The 18,844-nt window shown below is 40.7% G+C and overlaps 1 long non-coding RNA gene across 2 annotated transcripts in view; it reads right to left on the reverse strand.

Moving 5' to 3' along the window:
- LOC138737612 (uncharacterized) overlaps positions 1-18,844 on the reverse strand; it is a 46,041-nt gene that overhangs the window by 14,922 nt on the left and 12,275 nt on the right. For both annotated transcript variants that reach the window (XR_011341066.1, XR_011341065.1), the window contains one exon: positions 18,214-18,288. This is a non-coding gene — a long non-coding RNA (uncharacterized lncRNA). The remainder of the gene's footprint in view (positions 1-18,213; positions 18,289-18,844) is intronic.

The raw sequence follows: 18,844 nt of genomic DNA on the forward strand, positions 1-18,844 counted from the left end.
TCATTCTTTTGCACTGCAACATGCCAGCCCTGAACTCTAATTAGTTGACCCTTAAACAATTGCCATATGTCAATGGTGGGCTTGTTGAATAACCACTGCTCCCAGTTTACTCCCATTAGATCCTGTCCAATTCTGTTATAATTTGACCTCCTCCAAATTAGTACTTTTCTACAAGACCCAAGCTTGGCCAATGTCCATAACTATCTTAAAACTTAAGGAAGAGACAACACTAACACTATTTCCAAAATAATCCCCCACTGAAACTTTGGTCACTTGGCCAAGCTCATTTGTCTATTATCAGTTTGTGTCCTTGGATTTCTTAAATTTTAAATTTAGACATATGGCATGGTAGCAGCCCGTGCCACTCAATTACACCCAATTAACCTACAGCCTCAGGTACATTTTGAATGGTAAAAGGAAAGTGGAGTACCCAGAGGAAACCCACACAGACATGGGGAAAATATACAAACTCCTTACAGACAGCGGGGGATCCGAGGCCCGGTCCCGATCACTGGTGCTGTAACAGTGTTGCACTAACTGCTACGCTCACTGTGCCGCCAATTTATCTATTTAGATGCTTTCTTAGCAAGAAATAGGTGACTTCCTTAATCCTGCTATCAAAATGGAATCCCTCACATTATTGCTCTTAAACCATTTGCCCACTATATACTCATTTGACAAGTTTATCTTGCTGTCTTGTATTTTCTTTCTTTCATCATGACTTTGAACTCAATCTTCCACTTATAGTTGTATTTCTAATTCCTGACTTTATCCCCTCAACACAAAAAAGTAGCATTAGAAGTACATGAAGAAATGGTCTTTGATCTGAAAAGTCCGACACAAAGCTGCAGCCAGGAGCAATACCCGCTTCGCACCTCTTGTAACCTGGATTCAATCCTGACATCTTCCACTATCCACGTGAAGTTTACGTTTTCTTCCTGTGACCATGGGGGTTTCTTCTGACTGTTGCCATGTTGATTACCTCTGGATCTTCTCACATCAGTTAGTGTAACAATTCACACAATTGTTACACTAACTGATGTGACAGGATCCAGAGTTAGTTACCCAGCCAGTTACCCAAATTCAAATCCACTACTGTCTGTAAGGAGTATTTACATTCTCCCCACATCCACGTGGATTTCCTCTGGCTTCCTCCCACATTCCAAAGACGTTCATTGGTCACACAGGTGCATATGCAACAGTGCTACCTTGTGGGCTGATAGGCCTCTTTCCATGCTAAAAGAATCTCAGAGATGCTGTAAACGGTTATATGGTTATATGAGTGGGTTGGTAGGTTAGTTAGCCACCATAAATTGTCCCTAGTGGAGGTGACTCTGGGAGAAGTTGTTGGGGATATAATGGTGATGATGTAATGGGACTCATGTAAGATTAGAATAAATGTGTGCCTGATGGTTGGCATAGGTTCAATGCATTGAAGGGCCTGTTTCCCTTCACATGAAGTGAGTAAAAGTTTTGTTGCTGTTTTGGAGGGTGGTAATCTTAAAGGAAGAGAAGTTAGAGATGCTTAAAGAGGAGTGTGGGACATGTACAGCCAAGGGCTTGGCAATGGTGGTGGAAAAGAACTCAGGGAATCAAGGTCAAATGGAGAAGTGGTGCCATTAATAGGCACTAAAGAGAGCATGAGCGTGAGGCCATGAGACAATGGAGATCAGGCTACTAAACTAACAATAGGATGGGTGAGGAAATGAACATTAAAATGGAAAAAGATTGCAACGAAGATTTAAGAGGTACGGATTTAAGAGGTCTGGTATCTGAAAGTCATTATTTGATCTATATCTTTATAATTTATACGTTAACCTTATTTAGAGGGTAGGGTCAGATTAGTAGGGTTCTTTTTCTTTTCACTTTATTTATTTCTTTTTTTGTTGTTGGTAAAAATAATTAGATAAAGATGGTTTTAGGTATAAATCAACACAGAATATTTTTTATAAAAGGGAATTTTAATTGTATCTTATCTATTTTCTATTCAATACTAACTTTGGATACATTATGAGGAATGCATTAACTGCTAACTCAATATAATTATAGAATTCGATGTTTAGATGGAGATAAGTAATGTCAACAATTGTGGGTTTGCTTCTGATTTACAATTTATGTATATGATATGACCTGTTTTATGTTATTAACTAGACTATATACATAGGGTTTTATCTATTAAACTCAATGAAAAATATTTTAAAAGGAAAAAGATGATTATAGGCATGCTGATGTTTTCAAAACAGAAGATGTGAAGCACTCAGAAGATTATTTAGCCTGGGTGGAAAAAGCTCAGGAAAATAGTTTCAGTGACAGATGGAAAAAGGTATTAAAGGAGGACAGGGTGGCAAATAGAAATTGGTGATCTTATAAAAGAAGGGGGAACATTTTCCTGTAGTCTCAGATCTGATATAGAACCATAATGGTGCAATTACTCTGGTCTGGTCAGAGTATCAGGAGCAAAGTTTGTTCCATAATAGTGTCAGGGAAGGATCTAAATACAATGGTGTTGGTTCTCCCAATATCTCAAGAAGCAGGCAGTAGAAGAAATTACAGGGGTAATGCAGCTAGGGGAGATCGGCACCATTACATGTTGATCAAATCAATGGGGAACAAAATTTAACTTTAAATATGGATCTTAAGAAGGTTGGTTAGCTTGGTTTAGTTTTAAACGTTCAAATAATTACTCAGCAAGTATCCTCAAAATGCAAGCTAAAATAAATAAATCCTGTATCCTATAATTGGGAAAAGCATTCATTTTGAACGCACACTAGTTATTCAAAATTATTAGACTGTTAAACCCACAGGTGGGCCCAATTAATCCATTATATACAACCGTTTTTAATAGTTTCCATAAAAACCACCATAATTGGAGAACATAAATTGCTGTTAGTGCAATAATAAGCAAAGATAAATATGCAAACAATGCACACAGCAAGCAAGCTGTTTGCTGAGAGATAGATATTGGCCAATATATTCCCTGTTCCTCTTTCAAATAATGCCTTGTTTCTTTCACAACTACCTTGGTTTTGAATGTCTCATCCAGGGCCTGGTTTTATCTTTTGGATGAGACATTCAAAACTAAGGTAGTTGTGAAAGAAACACAGCAAAATTTGGAAGAGGACCAGGGACTATCTCTCAACAAACATCACCAAGATAGATTATCTGTTCATTATCAATTGACATTCGTGGGAGCTTTCTCTGTGGAAAATTGTTGCTGTGCCTCCTGTGTTAAAGCACAAGACAGGCAGGATGAACAAACTTCTTCCACCTTTCTGCTGCCGGTGGGATTAACATATTGAAAAGCATGCCCCTCTCCCCAATATGAGCAGAAGTTGACCAGATTTTTAAAAAAATAGTGTTGACTTGTTGTTAAAAGGCTGAGAGCTCACAATCCCGTGATTTTTTTTCAAAGAAAGAAAAGGATTTCAAAGCAGCCTTCAAATGTTCACCCCGAAATCATTCAAAGGATCTTGCTGTTGAAGCATGAGCAAGTTTTCAGAAGAATCTCCTCAGACAGCACTTAAAGATCAATAATGTCTGTTTGCGTGAATCTCTCACCAAAGTGACAGCAGGAGATTAGGCCAGCTCCAGCAAAATTTCACACCTGTATATTTTTACTTGCAGATAAAACACTGCTAATAAAACTTTGGATTATCTGCCAGCTGTGACTTAGCATTCTCAACTCCATTCAGAGGTTGTTCGCTTCAAAATTCCATTTTGGAGACTTGGGCACAAAAGGCAGAGAGGAGCATCCCAGTGTAACACTGAGGGAACGCTGCACATGGCATTATTTGAAAGAGGACCAGGGAATATATCAAGTATTGTCTATTTCCCAGCAAGCATCACCAAGGCAGATTATCTCTCCATTATCAATTCCCATTTGTGAGAGCTTTCTGAGTGGAAAATCATCGCTATGCATCCTGTGCTAAAGCAATGACAACAAAAATTACTTTATTGGCTGTAATGCCTTTATAGTGCCCTAAGGCTGTAAAAGGTACCATCTAAGTCCAAGTTTTTGTTCATTTTAAAAAGAAATGAACATGCATCATGGGAATAGGAGTGATTCATGATTTTCAATACCCTTTGTTAATAAACCAGTCATTTACACGCTTCTATTTAGGATATTTGCTGGACCAAGTGCATGGAAAATGAAACATAAAAATAGCAACTTGCTTAACTCAGCACAGATGGGGGCTCTTCAGCCCTTCAGGTCCATGCTAGCTTCCAATAGAGTAATCTTTTCTTGTCCCTTTCCGTCCCCTTCTTTACATCGTTCTGCAACCTATTATCTTTCACATATCCCATTAATTTTCCATTGAATCGCATTGCCACTTTTCTGTGATGTGTTCATTTGCAATAACCAGCTCACCAACCAAGCCATCTTTGAACTGTGCCTGAATACCAGTGCATCCAGTGGAAATCTACAGTCACAGGGAAGCATGCAAACTCCACACAAAGAGCATTCAAGTCAGACGTGATTGAAGGGCCCTGCTGCCATGAGGCATCAATTGAATTGTTCACCACAATGATAAAAGCAGGTTAACAAACAAAGAAAAAGCCATTGTCACTGAGGTGCCATTGAAGGGTCACTAGCAGTTACACGAAAGTCAACATTTTTGAAAATGATAATGATTTCAGATTTACTGTCAAGAGTACATACAAGACATCACATACAACTCTGAGATTCTTTTGTTTTGCAGGCAATGCAGAATTATCACTTACTGTCAGTGCAAAAAAAACTGTACACAGCGTATACATGTAAACAAAGAACTGTAAACAGGTAATGAATATAAATACAGTGAGAATTTTTTTTTAAATAATTAAAGTGCACAAGTAAGTCCTTAAATGAGTCCCTGATTGAGTTTTTTGTTGAGGAGTCTGATGGTGGAGGGGGAGCAGCCGTCCTGAACCTGGTGTATGAGTCACCTATACCACTTTCCTGATGGCAGCAGCGAGAACAGAGCGTGTGCTGGATCCCTGAAGATTGCTGCGGCTCTCCAACGGCAGCATTCCCTGTAAATTTTCTCAATAGTGGGGAGGGTTTTGTCTGTGATGTCCTGGGGCTGTGTCCACTACCTTTTGGAGAGTTTTATGCTCAGGGGTATTGGAGTCCCCATAGCAGACCGGGATACAGCCTGTAGAAATTTGCCAGGTTTCTGGTGTCATACCAAACTTTTGCAAACTCCTGAGGAAGTTGAAGTGCTGAGGTGCTTTCTTCACGATGCTTGTTGTCTTATACATTGTACAATGTATATATGCGCCAAAATTCTTACTTGCTGCAGACCAAAAGGTACTTGAAAAAAATAGAACAGCAAACTTAATTGAATTTTTAAAAAAGACAATAAAAGCATAAAATATATGGATAATAAATATTCACAGTAGTCATACCACAAAAATATTCTTTTTGTGCTGTTGGAACAGTCCATGATTAGAGTAATAAAGGAAGGTTCGAGTTTGATAGCTGTTAGAGGCAAACTGTCCTTGAACCTCAAGGTGCTGATTTTCAGTCTTCTGTACCTTCTGCCTGAAGGTAATATTCAGAAAATGTGAACAGGATGATTTGGATCCTTAATAATGTTGGCTGCCTTTCTGAGGCCACAATTCACAAAGATGTCTGCAATGAAGGTTGGAGCCTGCGACAGATCTGGCCATGTTTTATACACCTTTGAAAGTGTAGTGGAACAAAGTAACCAAAATGCAAACAGGAAAGAGTAGATTGGAAAAAGTATAATGGGGGTTTCTGATAACTTTCATTTGAACAATTTCTGTCAAATAACATGTTGATCCCGAAGACTTAAAAAAATAAAAGTGACCCTATGATTAGCAAACTAAAGGCTTTCCTAATGGGTCAGTGACTTTATCCAGTCAGTAGCTGGGTTATACAAGCCAGAATGGTGGTATGTTAGATACATCCTTTGTTGTTAATTGCTCTGAGCTGAGGCATTAGGAATAGTAATGTAATTGTTCACACTGCCTTGGGACACAGTGTTGACAATCAGTCAGTTTTCAGTTTCCTGATCCCTATTTTGTGATCCGTGATGGCTTTTGAAATCCTAGGATGAAAAGGGGAAACAGCAACAGAAAGCTCCAAATGTTCTCTTAAACTAAGAGTTATTTTGAAACAAAATTCTCCCAAAAGCTCTGACTAATACTTATCATTTATTTATTTCATATTTAGGGATTTGGCCATTATTGTCCATCCCCAATTACCCTTGAGAAAGTGCTGGTGTGAGCTGCCTTTTTGAAATGCTGCAGAACTTGTAGTGAAGTTAGCCCATTATGCTGTTTGGAGGGAGTTCCAGGATTTAGACTCAACACCACGAAGAATATATTTTCACAAGTCAGATGTTGTGCAGTTTGAAGGGAGACCTGCAGATGGAGGTTTTCACATGTGTCTAAAAAATAATACAGCACAGAACAGACCCTTCAGCCCAACTCATCCATGCTGACCAAGTTGGCATTCTGAGCTGGTTCCACTTGCCTGTATTTGCTCCACATACTTCTGCGCCCTTCATATATCCGTCTAAATACAGTATGTTTTGAACATCAAAATTTTTGTGTCCATTCCAGGTATGGATCATCCTCTGACTGGAAAGGTTTCCCCTCTTTCCTTGAACCTATGCCCTCTAATTCTACAATAGTCAACCTTGGTAAATTAGTGTACAATTATTTTATCTATGTCCTACATAACATTATAAACCTTGATAAGATTACCCCTCAGCCTCCTATGCTCTCAGGAGGAAAAATCAAGTAAATCTAATAACTCCCTATAACTCAAGCCAATGAGTCCCAGCATCCCTTCTAACTTCTTAATGTTGGTGGTATAGGTTGTGAATTTGTACAATGCTATTTGAGAAGCGTAGGTAGATGGCAGCAGTGATTTTCCACATGGTATTTACAGAAATCTTCGTTCATTAGTGGTGGAGGAAATTAAAATTATGTGGTATCGGGTGTCGATGGTGCTATCTTCTTCCATCAGAGATCATTAAATTGCGCTCTTGACTTGTTTGTTGTAAATGTTGGAAACTACACTTGCTCACCACAGGCTATTTAGCCACTGTCCTGATTTTTTGGCCACAGTAATTATTTGGCTAGCCTAATTGAGTTTCTTGTCACTGTAGCCCATGTGTTGGTAGATGGGGATCAGTGAAGGTACCACAATTTAATATCAAGAGGTGGTTAAACTCTTTCTTCTGGAGATGGCCATTCCTCGTGTATTATGTGGCATAAACGTTACCTGCATCTTATTGGTACATGGCTGAATGAAATTCAGATTTTACTGCTTACAGGTAAGGACCTCCCTATTGGCTGAGGAATTGTGAATGAAAGGATTATTGATTAATCATCCCCAAATAGCCCCACTTCTGAAAAAAACACAGCCTGACTTGGAACTGCTGGATTTGTCTGAGTCTATCTCATTCAGCACAATTGATGTGCCACACAACATGATATGAAGATGAGATATCTTTCCTTAAGGATTGTGCAATGTTTACATCTACCAGTAGACAGGCACATCTGCCACAGTAGACTGGTGAGGATTAGATCAGGAAGATTAATCTATCATGTCACTTCACTCAATGTTGGTTTTAGACATCTGACTTCTGTCAGAGCCATTGCTACAATGAAGTCTCTCAATCATGATACATTTTATCCCATTGCCACATTCATTGGGTTTTTTTCAAGTATTGCCCAGCATGAATCATCAACCAAAAGAACAAAGCAGGTTGAATGTTTTCTTGCTCATGTTTGATTTGACATTGTGAGACTCTATGGGGTCTGCAATGAATATTGAGAAAGACCGAAGACTAAAATCTCCTGCTCGTACTTTAATTTCTACTCATATTCAATGGTTACTGGAAGTTATGTCCTTCCTAAATTTAAAAAAAAGATATAATGTTAAAGATGTAAAGGTGAATTTTTACAAGACATGGGGCCTATTCAAGGAGTATTACTATAATTTAAAGAATTAGGGGGTTTGGATGCCCCTGAGCAGCTTGTCTGCTTTCCGAATGTCATCCTTCGTTTCCTATGTATATTAGATATGAAAGTTAACCTAGGGGTTTGATTAATTGGGGCATTTTTTTTCTGTCTTTCTTTTTTATTCTTCTGAAATATTTTGAAAATGGGTTTGTTTGAGAAGGGTACACACAATTTGTTCTATGTATGTCTAAGGTATTATTTGAGAATTATAAAATATCTCTTTTATATTTCACCCCATGTATTGGATTAATATATGCATGTTTTTTTATTAATAAATATCAATAAAGAAAAGAAAGAATTTAAATTTCACAGCATCCCAGTGAGATTTGAGCTCTATTATTTAATTGCAGTTTCACTCTAACAATCTTTAATACCATATTCTATATTTTTGTTTCATTTTGCACTGTCTGTTGTACTTGATTTTTGATTGACTTGCTCCACAGGGACCCAGCACTGCTCCGTAGGGTCTTTTTGTCTAGTCCTGATACTGATGGCTCCATACAGGCTTTAGATAGGCTGTTCAATAGAGTTTCATTTGAATCCTGCAACCTCGGAGGTCAGTGCCAAAGATGATAGTGCCCGTGCTGGGCAGTATGCCATGTGGGTTTGCAAGTTCTGGGGGAGCAGCAGACTTAGGTAGAGCACCAGAAACAGGGAGAACAACCCCCCATTGAGAAGGCAAAAAATAGGAAACAGCCCTACAGGGAAGGCGACTACAGCAGCAGACCAGCGAGAGGCTTAGCAGCTAAGTATCCACACGGGTGCAAGCTACTGGCAATTTGCAGTCGAATGACCCACAGAGGCTACGGGATGAAGGAGACTGGCTGATGGGAACCAGGTATCAGAACCAGGATTCAATAGGGTGGGAAGGGCTTCCAACGGGCCTCGGGCGCTGAAGGCTTCGTGATTGTATCGGAGGTTTGGACCTGAAGCTTGGGCTGCAGGAGTCTGAGTGGCTGCAGGAGCACTGGAGGTGAATCTACAGACACTCCGTCTCTGAAGGGAATCTCTTTTGCTTCTCTTTCTCTTATCGCTAGGGACAACGGAAATGTTCATGGCAATTCTTTGTTTGCCTTGTGTCAGACAAAGATTGAAGTATATGATGTACATTACATTTTAAGTATTATTATGGCATAATTAAAGGAAACTTGCACCTTGAATATTGAACTTGCCTGGATAGCATGCCAAACAATGATTTTCATTGAATCTCTCTACATGTGCCAAAAAAACAATTCAAGTCTTTGCAGCTTTTCTGTAACCTTTCCAAAGCCTCCTCATTCTTCATGCAATGCAGCAAACAAAACTACACTCAATACTGCAAATGTGGCCTCACTAAAGTTTTGTACAGCTGTAACATAACTTCTTGGCATTTATGTTCAATGAAAGGAAGCATGTGGCATCCCTTCTCTATCATCTAATCTACTTGCATTACCACTTTCAGGAAGCTATGGACTTCCACCTGGATTCCTCTGAATATCAAAGCTCTCCTAAGGTTCCTGCCATGGACTGGACACTTCTTTCTTATGTTTGGCTTTCCTAATTCCATCATGTCACACATTCAAGTTGAACATCTTTTGCCATTTCTCCAACCTTCCTCAATATCTACAATTTTACCAATGATTGTGTTTACAGAAAACTTACAAGTCGCCCCATCTAGATTTTTGTCCAAAACATTTATATGCATCACAAATAACAGATGTCACAACACTGATCCTTCTAGATCCTGGTCGCAGACCGCCAGTCAGAATAATACCCCTCCACCATAACCCTTTGCCTTACATGGCAGCCAAGCCAATTTTAAATCCAATTTACCAAGTCTAATTGAGTCCATGGTCTTAATCTTCCTACAATCAGGCCTGATGGGCTGCTCTTGTTCCTATTTCTTAATTTTTTTACATTTTAAGTAGCTTTTCAAATAATTTCCAGACTGCTGATGTAAGGCTCATTGGCCTACAATGTTCTGCTTTGCCTCGAAGGCTCCTCTTGATCAGAGAAATAACATTGGCTATTTTCTAGTGGTTTAAAGAAGATATAAAGATCTCAGTCAAAGTCCTAGAAATCTCCTCTTGCTTCTCCCAATAACCTAGGATAGATTCCAAGATGCTGAAGAAATTTATACACCTTAATATTCTTCAAGAGACCCAATACCTCCTGCTTCTTGATATCAACAGCATACTCCTCCCTGCACTCACAATCCTCCATGTGCTTGTCCTTGGTGAATATCAAGGTGAAGTACTTGCATGGTACCTCATCCACCTCCTCTGCCTCCAGGCATTAATTCCTTCCTTTGTCCTTGAATAGTCCTACCCTCCCTCTCATTATCCTCTTGTTTAAGGGACACGTAAATGGCTTAGCATTCTCTTTAATCCCACTTGCTAATGACATTTCATGGCCACCTTTAGCCCTTCTGAATTTCTGTTTAAGTTCTGCCCTACTTACTTTATACTCCTCAAAGACCCTGTCCAGTTTCAGCTTCCTGAATTTGCATGTGCTTCGACTTCTTTTTTTGACAAAATTTACATCTCTCATCACCCACTTGGCATCCTTGTCTTTCTTCCTCACGGGAATATGTTACTCCTAAATTTTCAGGAGCTGGCCCTTAAACGAATCCCACGTACCAATGTGGATGTGTTCTGTACCTGCCACTCCCATTCTACTCTCCCCAGCTCCTGTGTTATAATTAGTCTTCCTCCAACAGCATTTTCTTCAAAAGCCCAATCCTATATTTTCTCATCACTCCTCTTAAAATTTGGTTAATGATAATGATAGTGAATTTAGTGTCATACACATGTTGCACGTGCAATGTACATGGCACCAAAATTCTTACTTGCAGTGGTATTAAAAAAAACTATAATAGCATACATTAAATCACCACCAGTCCAGAAAGAGATAATAAATATAAAAGATGGATAGATAAAGATTTATAGTTACAGTTAAAGCAATCAATGGAGGAGTGTAATGGTGCACACAGGTCTTTTTCAGGACCTTATTAGAGCATTGGTTTCTTCAAATATTGTAATTGAAGAAGGTACATTTCAAATATTGTTGATTCGCTGTGAAATATTTTTGAATGTTGCCAAAGGTATGAAATGCAATGTCTTCCTTTATTCAGTGAATAAAGCTCACTGAAGAGACATGCCATTGGATATTGAATGAAACAAATGGGTAAAACCAAATTGCCAGGTGTAAAGTTAAAAAAAAAATCGATGCCAGCAAAAAGTGGGACTAATTTATAAACTGGAGACCTGACATTTTGACATTATCCTCCTGCTAGGGTACTTCTCCTAGAAGGCGCTAAGGTTGAGAAGTCTGTATGCCCAACCCACTGTGATTTTCCACAACTGACACAAAGTTAAGTGCAAAGGGGCATTTACACTTTGTTCTCCTAACATTCATACATACTCCAGCAAAGATTTGAATTTTTTTCAGTTCAATGTTGCAAAATCCATGGGATGAATATTTGTCCTCACGACAGGCATATTCCTTCACGAAAGTCTGCAGATGCAGTGATTTTAGGAAAAATACAAAAATTTTGGAGGAACTCAGGAGTTCTTGCAAAGTCCGTACGAGGTAAATATATAGTCCGTAGGTGGTAAAGATACATGACCAAGCTTTCTGAGCCCTTCAACAAATTATGAGCAAAAGCAGGCAGGTGTTTGAATAGGAAGGTTGGAGAAGGAGGAGCACAGCCCAACAGGCAAACGGTAATAATTAGATGGGAGAGGACAGGTGATAATTAATCAGGAAGGGTTGTGGCTCTATGAATGCAGAGCTGGAGGAATGAAAACAAAGAGCAAGGGAGAGAGAGAGAAAGCTAGATGAAAGGAGACATAAGGATAGGGAACGAGAGAGACTGAGGGGTGGGGCACTAGTGGAAATTAGAGAAATCATTGTTAATATCATTCTGTGTAACAGGGTCAGCACTAGAACTTAGCGGGGGATATTAGGGTAACTGCTGGGGGCACAATCTGACAGAAAACTTGCTCAGTGGGAGGGGTGGTGGTGCTGCCCTGCGTATACTTAGGAGCTCTCTTCCACCTTTGGCATTAGGTCATGGACCATGTCCCCTGGTCTCCTTCAGGATCCAGGCGCTGTCCAAGGTGTACGCTTCACAGAGTGCATCCAACGGTTTCTGTGACCCTCAGTAGCGTTGTGTGGTAGACTGTGTCTCATAACCAAGACTTTCTTCTTTCTCTACACTGTAATTCAAGTTCAGTTCATTGTCATCTGTCTATATATATACAACCAGATATAATAGCATTTCTCCAGACCACAGTGCGCGCACACACACACACACTCACAACACTACCACAATACACACAAACAGATATATGCACACACACAATACACTGTGGTGGCCCGCAATTGCAGAGATCGGGCGAGCACGTCACGCGGCAGCAGACGTGGACAGAGATCATCAAAGCGACTTCCAGGACAATGAACTGGGAAGCTGGGACAGCATCAGACCAACAGCCCTAAAATAGCCCTAATAAAGGAGTGAGCTTAACCTCCCACACTGTGTGTGTGTGTGTGTGTGTGTGTGAGAGTGTGTGTGTGTGTGTGTGTGTGTGTGTGTGTGTGTGTGTGTGTGTGTGTGTGTGTGTGTGTGTGTGTGTGTGTGTGTGTGTGTGTCTTTGTAGCGGTCGCTACATCATACATATTAAAAAAATATATCAAGTAAAAATACAAAGCTACCAGCTGCCTACCATGAACCTCCTCAGTGTGCCTCCCTGATAGGCAGCAGGTAAGAAGGCAGTGCAGGTGAACACCTTCCATCAGTGCAGAGACCGAGGCCGGTTCGACAGGCCCTCAGCAACACAGGGTGCATGCAATGCAGCGGGCTGCTGCACGCACCCTTCCCACCCTGTGCTCATCACCCATGGCCCCTGGAAATTTCTCCTGCTTTTCATTGTCAACCTTGCTCTGATACATTGAGGGTAACAGGCATGTGTGTTTTGCTGGCGCTGATAATGGCAGAGCAGTCCCAGCTGCATAGGGGATTATGAGGAACAAAGACGGCCATTGATCCCTCTGTGATGCTAGTGGCGCTAGGCTATGGGTCATGATACCTCATTTAGGGAGGTAATGGCCATGAGCATGTTGGGGGGGGAGTCACAATACCTCATTTGGTGGGGTGGTAGGGAAATGCCCACGAATGCCCCCACCTTGCCACTGACCCTGAAGTGAAAGGGTGCACAGACAGAATATGAGGTGTTTTTTGTCCAATATACAGGTGGTCTCAGTCTGGCAATGTATGAAAATGTATGGAAAGACATGTCGGCACGGGAATGTGAGAAATTTAAATAGGTGGTGTTATGGATTATGTTATATTTATATTATATATAGGTATGTTTTAAAGGAGATAAATTGTGTGTTTTTTTTAGTGTAGGTCACAAACAAACACAAGCACTTCACAACACAGATCTCATTTAAAATGCCAGAGCTCTGCTCAAGCCAGACAGTCCAGGTTCACAAGTGCCTTTGTAAAGACAAGGGAAACTGCTTTGCTGAAGGTGTTAATTGAACATGCTGTGGAGTAATGGACTATTGTTTTGGAAAGCAAAAGATGAACAGACTCAGAAGATTGCGTCCGGTGCTGCAGTCTGTTTGAATGCAGTTTGCTGTTCTAAGAGGGTCATGTGGTTTTTCTGAGTGAGTGAGAGAGAGAGAGAGAGAGAGAGAGAGAGAGAGAGAGAGAATTCAGTTCTAAAGTTCAGCAGCAGCAGCTGGGACTGGAACAGGACAAGCTGGCAAGCTTGTGGGAAAAAAAAAACATTTTGAAGATGGGTTGTGAGTTCTTAGTTCAGCCTGTTCAAAGCTCTTGTTGTTCATACAAGAGGAGATGGCTGGCTGTATAATGTTTCACTTAAAATAAGGGAAACAGAAAAGGAACTCTGAGGTGACCTGAAAGAAAGAGGTTATCATCTGGAAAACCTTGATGGGGAAAGTTCCTTCAGCAAGACACTGATGTGGCTGATTGGAAGGATTCAGTTTGTGTCCAACAAGTAACAAGTCTCTCTCTCTCTCTCTCTGAAAACTGACAAGAACATTCCTGAGTGGTAACCTTTTACCTTTCAATCACCAAAGCCTGGTAAAGATTCAAAAATGTTAAATTCTGTGCACACTACAAGAATTGCCTGATGCCGGTGAACTTGGAGGAGTGAGATTGGACTGTGAATCAAGGATCTTTTCTGAATGTACACACACATTACATACATGTCCACTTAGAATTAGAAGGGGGTTAAGTTAATAGTAATAAGTTAGAGTTTGATCGTGTTTTCATGTTTACAGTTAATTAAAAGCAACTTTTGATTAAGTAACCATTTGTCTTGGTGAATTTCTATTACTACTGGGTTTTGGGGTCCTCTGGGCTCATCACAGTGGCCACTGGGAGATCCATGCTATTGCGGTGCACAGAGCAAAGGTGCTCAACAAAGCAATCTCCCAGTCCACATCCCACCTCGCTGAAGTAGAGGAGAAAACAACAGGAGCACCAGATGCAGTAGATGACCCCTGCAAATTCACAAGTGAAATGTTGCTTTACTTGGAGGGTCTGTTTGGCACCCCGAAGGTGGTGAGGGAGGAAGTGTGGGTGCAATGTAGCATTTCCTGCAGTAACTGGGGTAGACAAGAATTTGATAAGGGAGTCACAGAGGGAACGGTGCCTGCAGAAGGCAGAGAGGGGAGGATCAGGCTCAGGATGAAGTGTAGAGGAAATTCGTGGCAGGTTGTGGTGAGTGAGGTTCAGAGATGTGATAGCAGACAGCAAAGCTCTGCTGGTATTTGCTGGTATTGTTACGGAGAGAGAAGCGAAGAGAACAACAGTCAATGCAGTGGTCCCTTTGCGGCCAAAACTGAGAGGAGTATTCCCTCACACCTTCCTTTATCTTCCTTAGAATTTCTGTTAATCTGCCTTCACTATCCTGTTTATCCCTTATTCATTGGATCATCACACTGTATTGAATATTGTACTCAGAACTCACTGTCACTTTTCACTAAATTACGTAGGAAATTGCCTGAGAAATAAACAAACCCAACATTATTGCAATTGCAAATATAGAATTATGTGGTGTAACTTTGGTAAAGAAAATAGTGAAAAATTATATAATTTGATTTGGAGCTATTTTATGCTTTGCGACACTCGCTGTCAATGCTAATAAATTTTAATTTTTTAAATTTAATTTATACAACATGGTAACAGGCCATTTTGGCCACAAGCCCATGCTGCCCAATTTATACTTGATTAACCTACAACCCCTGGTACATTTTGAAGGGTGGGAAGAAACCGGAGCCTCGGAGAAAACCCATGCAGACATGGGGACAACACACAAACTCCTTACAGGACAGCACGGGATTCGAACCCCTGTCCCAATCGCTGGCACTGTAAAGGTGTTGCACTAACCACTATACCAACTGTGTGGCCCATGAATTTATGTTGTAATGCATGATTTTAAATGCAATGAATGTCAGTTTCTTACCCATCATACATACATTTCTTCCTCTAAGCCAGGGGTGTCAAACTCAAATTCACGGAGGGCCAAAATCAAAAACTTGGACTAACTCGAGGACCGAACTAAATATTTATTGAAAATTTTCAACAACATCTGCATGTTTTCTCTTCTTTCAACATATGTAATATTAAACTTTTTCTTATTAAAATAAATGTTTAATAATAATTTTGGATAAACTCTTTCCAGAAGCATTAACAAATGAGAAATAAAATATTCAATAAATAATATTTCTCTATAGAGGATTTGTCAAATGTTGCTAGTGTGCTGTCGAATAGTAAAATCTGAGGGCTATTGAGAATGTGGGAGAATAACATGATTCCTGAAACAATCAAATGGGTGACTGATTGTGGGCATAAACTCTAGCAGGGTTATTTGCCATGCCCTTTTTCCATTGGTACAGATATCCTTTGATTTACACACTTTTCAAGTTTTATGCCTAATGAGCTTGTATCCAGGTGCAGGACCATTTTTAACCAGGAATATATTTATCACTGTGACATGAAACTATTGGAAGATCGTTTTCTCCTGAGATTAAAGTTCATAATACTTACTCAGGCCTGTGTGCGGGAGGGCGGGGTTTGCGGGCGATCGGGTTGGACAACGACAGTGCGGGGGCATCGGCTCTCGCTGCAGGGCGGCATCTTGGCGGATCAGTGGCCCCGTCACCGTGAGTCGCGGATCGGCCTGCGGCAGGGAGAGGGAGTGGGCAACGGTCCTGGCGAGCTCAGGCCCGAGGCCTCCAGTTCCGGGCGCTGGGAAGCGGCCTTGACTTCCCCTGACACCGGACAGGCCCCAAAACTAGAGTCCACGGTGAGACCCTGCAACGTAAACAGAGGAGGTGGGGGCGACTAGCAGGCTGACGCCAATGCATTCTGGGATTTGTTGTATTACTGTGCATGCGCTATACTGGCGCGGCAGCCAGCGGGCCACCTCTAATACATTTTTGAAATGATCTTGCGGGCCAAATATAATTATATCGCGGGCCAAATTTGGCCCGCGGGCCAGAGTTTGACATGTGTCCTCTAAGCTGCATTTGTCTGGATACTTCACAGAATCAGCAATAATTGTTCAAAAGAAACCACCCAAAATATCATAAAACATTGAGCTTTCAATGCCTGAGGCCCCTCAGGAGCCCTTCTTGTCCTCAACATCCTCTCAAATCCAGGCTCTGATACCTGGTTGTCATTATTTGTATCATTTGAAGGCATCCCCTTTTTGTAAACTTTAATTACTGTTAATATTAGCCCTTTTTCCACTGGCATCCCAGTTAATTGGCCATCCAGTGTCCTGGGATAGGAAGCCGTTTGTGCTGTTTCCACTGGGATAGTGACTGCTTTTCCACTGGACACACTCATCCCTGGGGATCAGAGCGTTCTACCTTCACCTGGAAACTGGTGAATTTCTGCTGTCCTTTTTCCATTGGTTTAATCAGCACATTGGCATCAACTGACACCGGGGATATAAGTAGGGGTAGAGGCAGTCAATTATGTCATTTGATGCCGGTATGCTGATTGCTTTCCTTTTCTGCTGGACCTTGTCCCAATTAATTCCCCGTTAATTCCGGGGACAATGTGTGATGCACCATCAATTACTTCAAAAGACTAGAAGTAATATAGAAACTGATAGGCATTCATTAACAACAGAATGGAGGCACAACCATGCTGGTCGACTGTCCTGGATTGAGGAGGGAGTCGCCTTTATTCAGGGGTCTGTGGGAGGAGCCACAGGCACAGTCAGCAAAGGGGCATATCCAGTCAAACTATAGCAAGGACTAATACAGCCAAAACATATAAACAGTGGTTTACCACAATGTGCCAGTGGAAAAGGCGCTTTAGTCAATAACTCTCTTGCTGACTTTCAAAAGCTTGGGAGCCTCAGCTTTGTAGTGATGCATAGTATAGTTTTTACTGTAAGGCTAGCACTAAGCATTGACTTGTACTGCAAACACTTTTTTAAGTCCTCCCCCTGCCTCATTTTTAATATTATGACACAAATAGCATGGGATGAACTTCCAGGTTGCACAGGTTAAAAGATCAAATTTGCTTCACTTGACACAACTATGTATAATCCTGCACCAATTTCTAAACAGCATTTTATCTATTTCAGACGATGAGTATTAGCAAAGATCAGGCAGGTAGGTCTCTACCATTAGCATGATAGCATTATGAGATTGTCACATATTTAACTCCAAGGCACCACTTCCTGAGTGCAGTTGGTACTGCAAACCTCTTGTACTGCTTGTTTTGACATTTCTGTATCAGTAAATCTTTGACACTGAATTAAATAATTTGATAACAGCTGCAGCAATATAATTTTATTTGCATTCACTTTCAATTTTCCGTTTGCCTCTTGCATTTGTTGATTTTCTATTTAATCACCTGATGTGTTAAAGCCTTTCACCCAGTTTACACTCAGGAAATTGAATCTGCATATCTCAAGTTTTCCACACTTACCTCTGCCCCAACGGTATCCAATTTCCAGTTCAGTGTTGCTTGGCTTGTTAGATGAGCCCATGAGGGTTCTGAATGAGACTGTTTACACAACATGAATTTGAATCTAATTGTTTAGGTTCAGTCTGAAATTGGCATCCAATGTTGGAAGATTATATGCAACTCTGACAGCAGAGTAAGTTAATTTACACCATGTCCTTTTGCTACTTTTATGCTAAGAAAGCAAAGATAAGCAGAGATGAAAGGTCATTCAAAAATTTAGTCTATCCTACCTACGAAATCCCAAAGTGTCAACTTCCTCTTAAGCAATTCCAGAATGTTGGCATCCTTCACTCGACCTGGAGAACCTACATGTGTAAACAAAAATTTGCTTCCTGATATCAGCTTGAAATTTACATTTAGATTTTTTTTTCATCTGTCAAGGACAACTTGTTTTCTATCCATTTTACTTCATTTGTTACTGTTTTTTAACTCAATGTGTATGTACTCTTTATAAATTTAAATTCAAGATTCATGATCACATTATTGTCATGTAATAAGTCAGACCATGTAATATTACATGGAATTCCCTTTTGTCTGCCTTATAGCAGGCAAAGAGTCACCATTAGTATAGCCCGGTCGGTGTCCCTTAGAGGTGCAAAAGATAAGCAATAGAGAGACCCTTCAGAGTTACTGAGTGTCCATAGATTCACCTCTAGTGCTCCTGCAGCATCTGCAGCCACAAATACTCCTATTTGATCTATCGGTAATCCAAGTTCCAGATCTGATCAGGATCTGAAGCCCTTCAGGAGCCCTTCTTGCCCTCAGCACCCTCTCGAATCCAGGCTCTGATACCTGGTTGCCATCAACCACAGCCTGTGTGGGTCCTTCAACCACTGGTCCAAAGTCATGATCACCTCCTAG

Source organism: Narcine bancroftii, chromosome 6, assembly GCF_036971445.1.
Source record: "Narcine bancroftii isolate sNarBan1 chromosome 6, sNarBan1.hap1, whole genome shotgun sequence".
Taxonomy (NCBI): Eukaryota; Metazoa; Chordata; class Chondrichthyes; order Torpediniformes; family Narcinidae; genus Narcine; species Narcine bancroftii.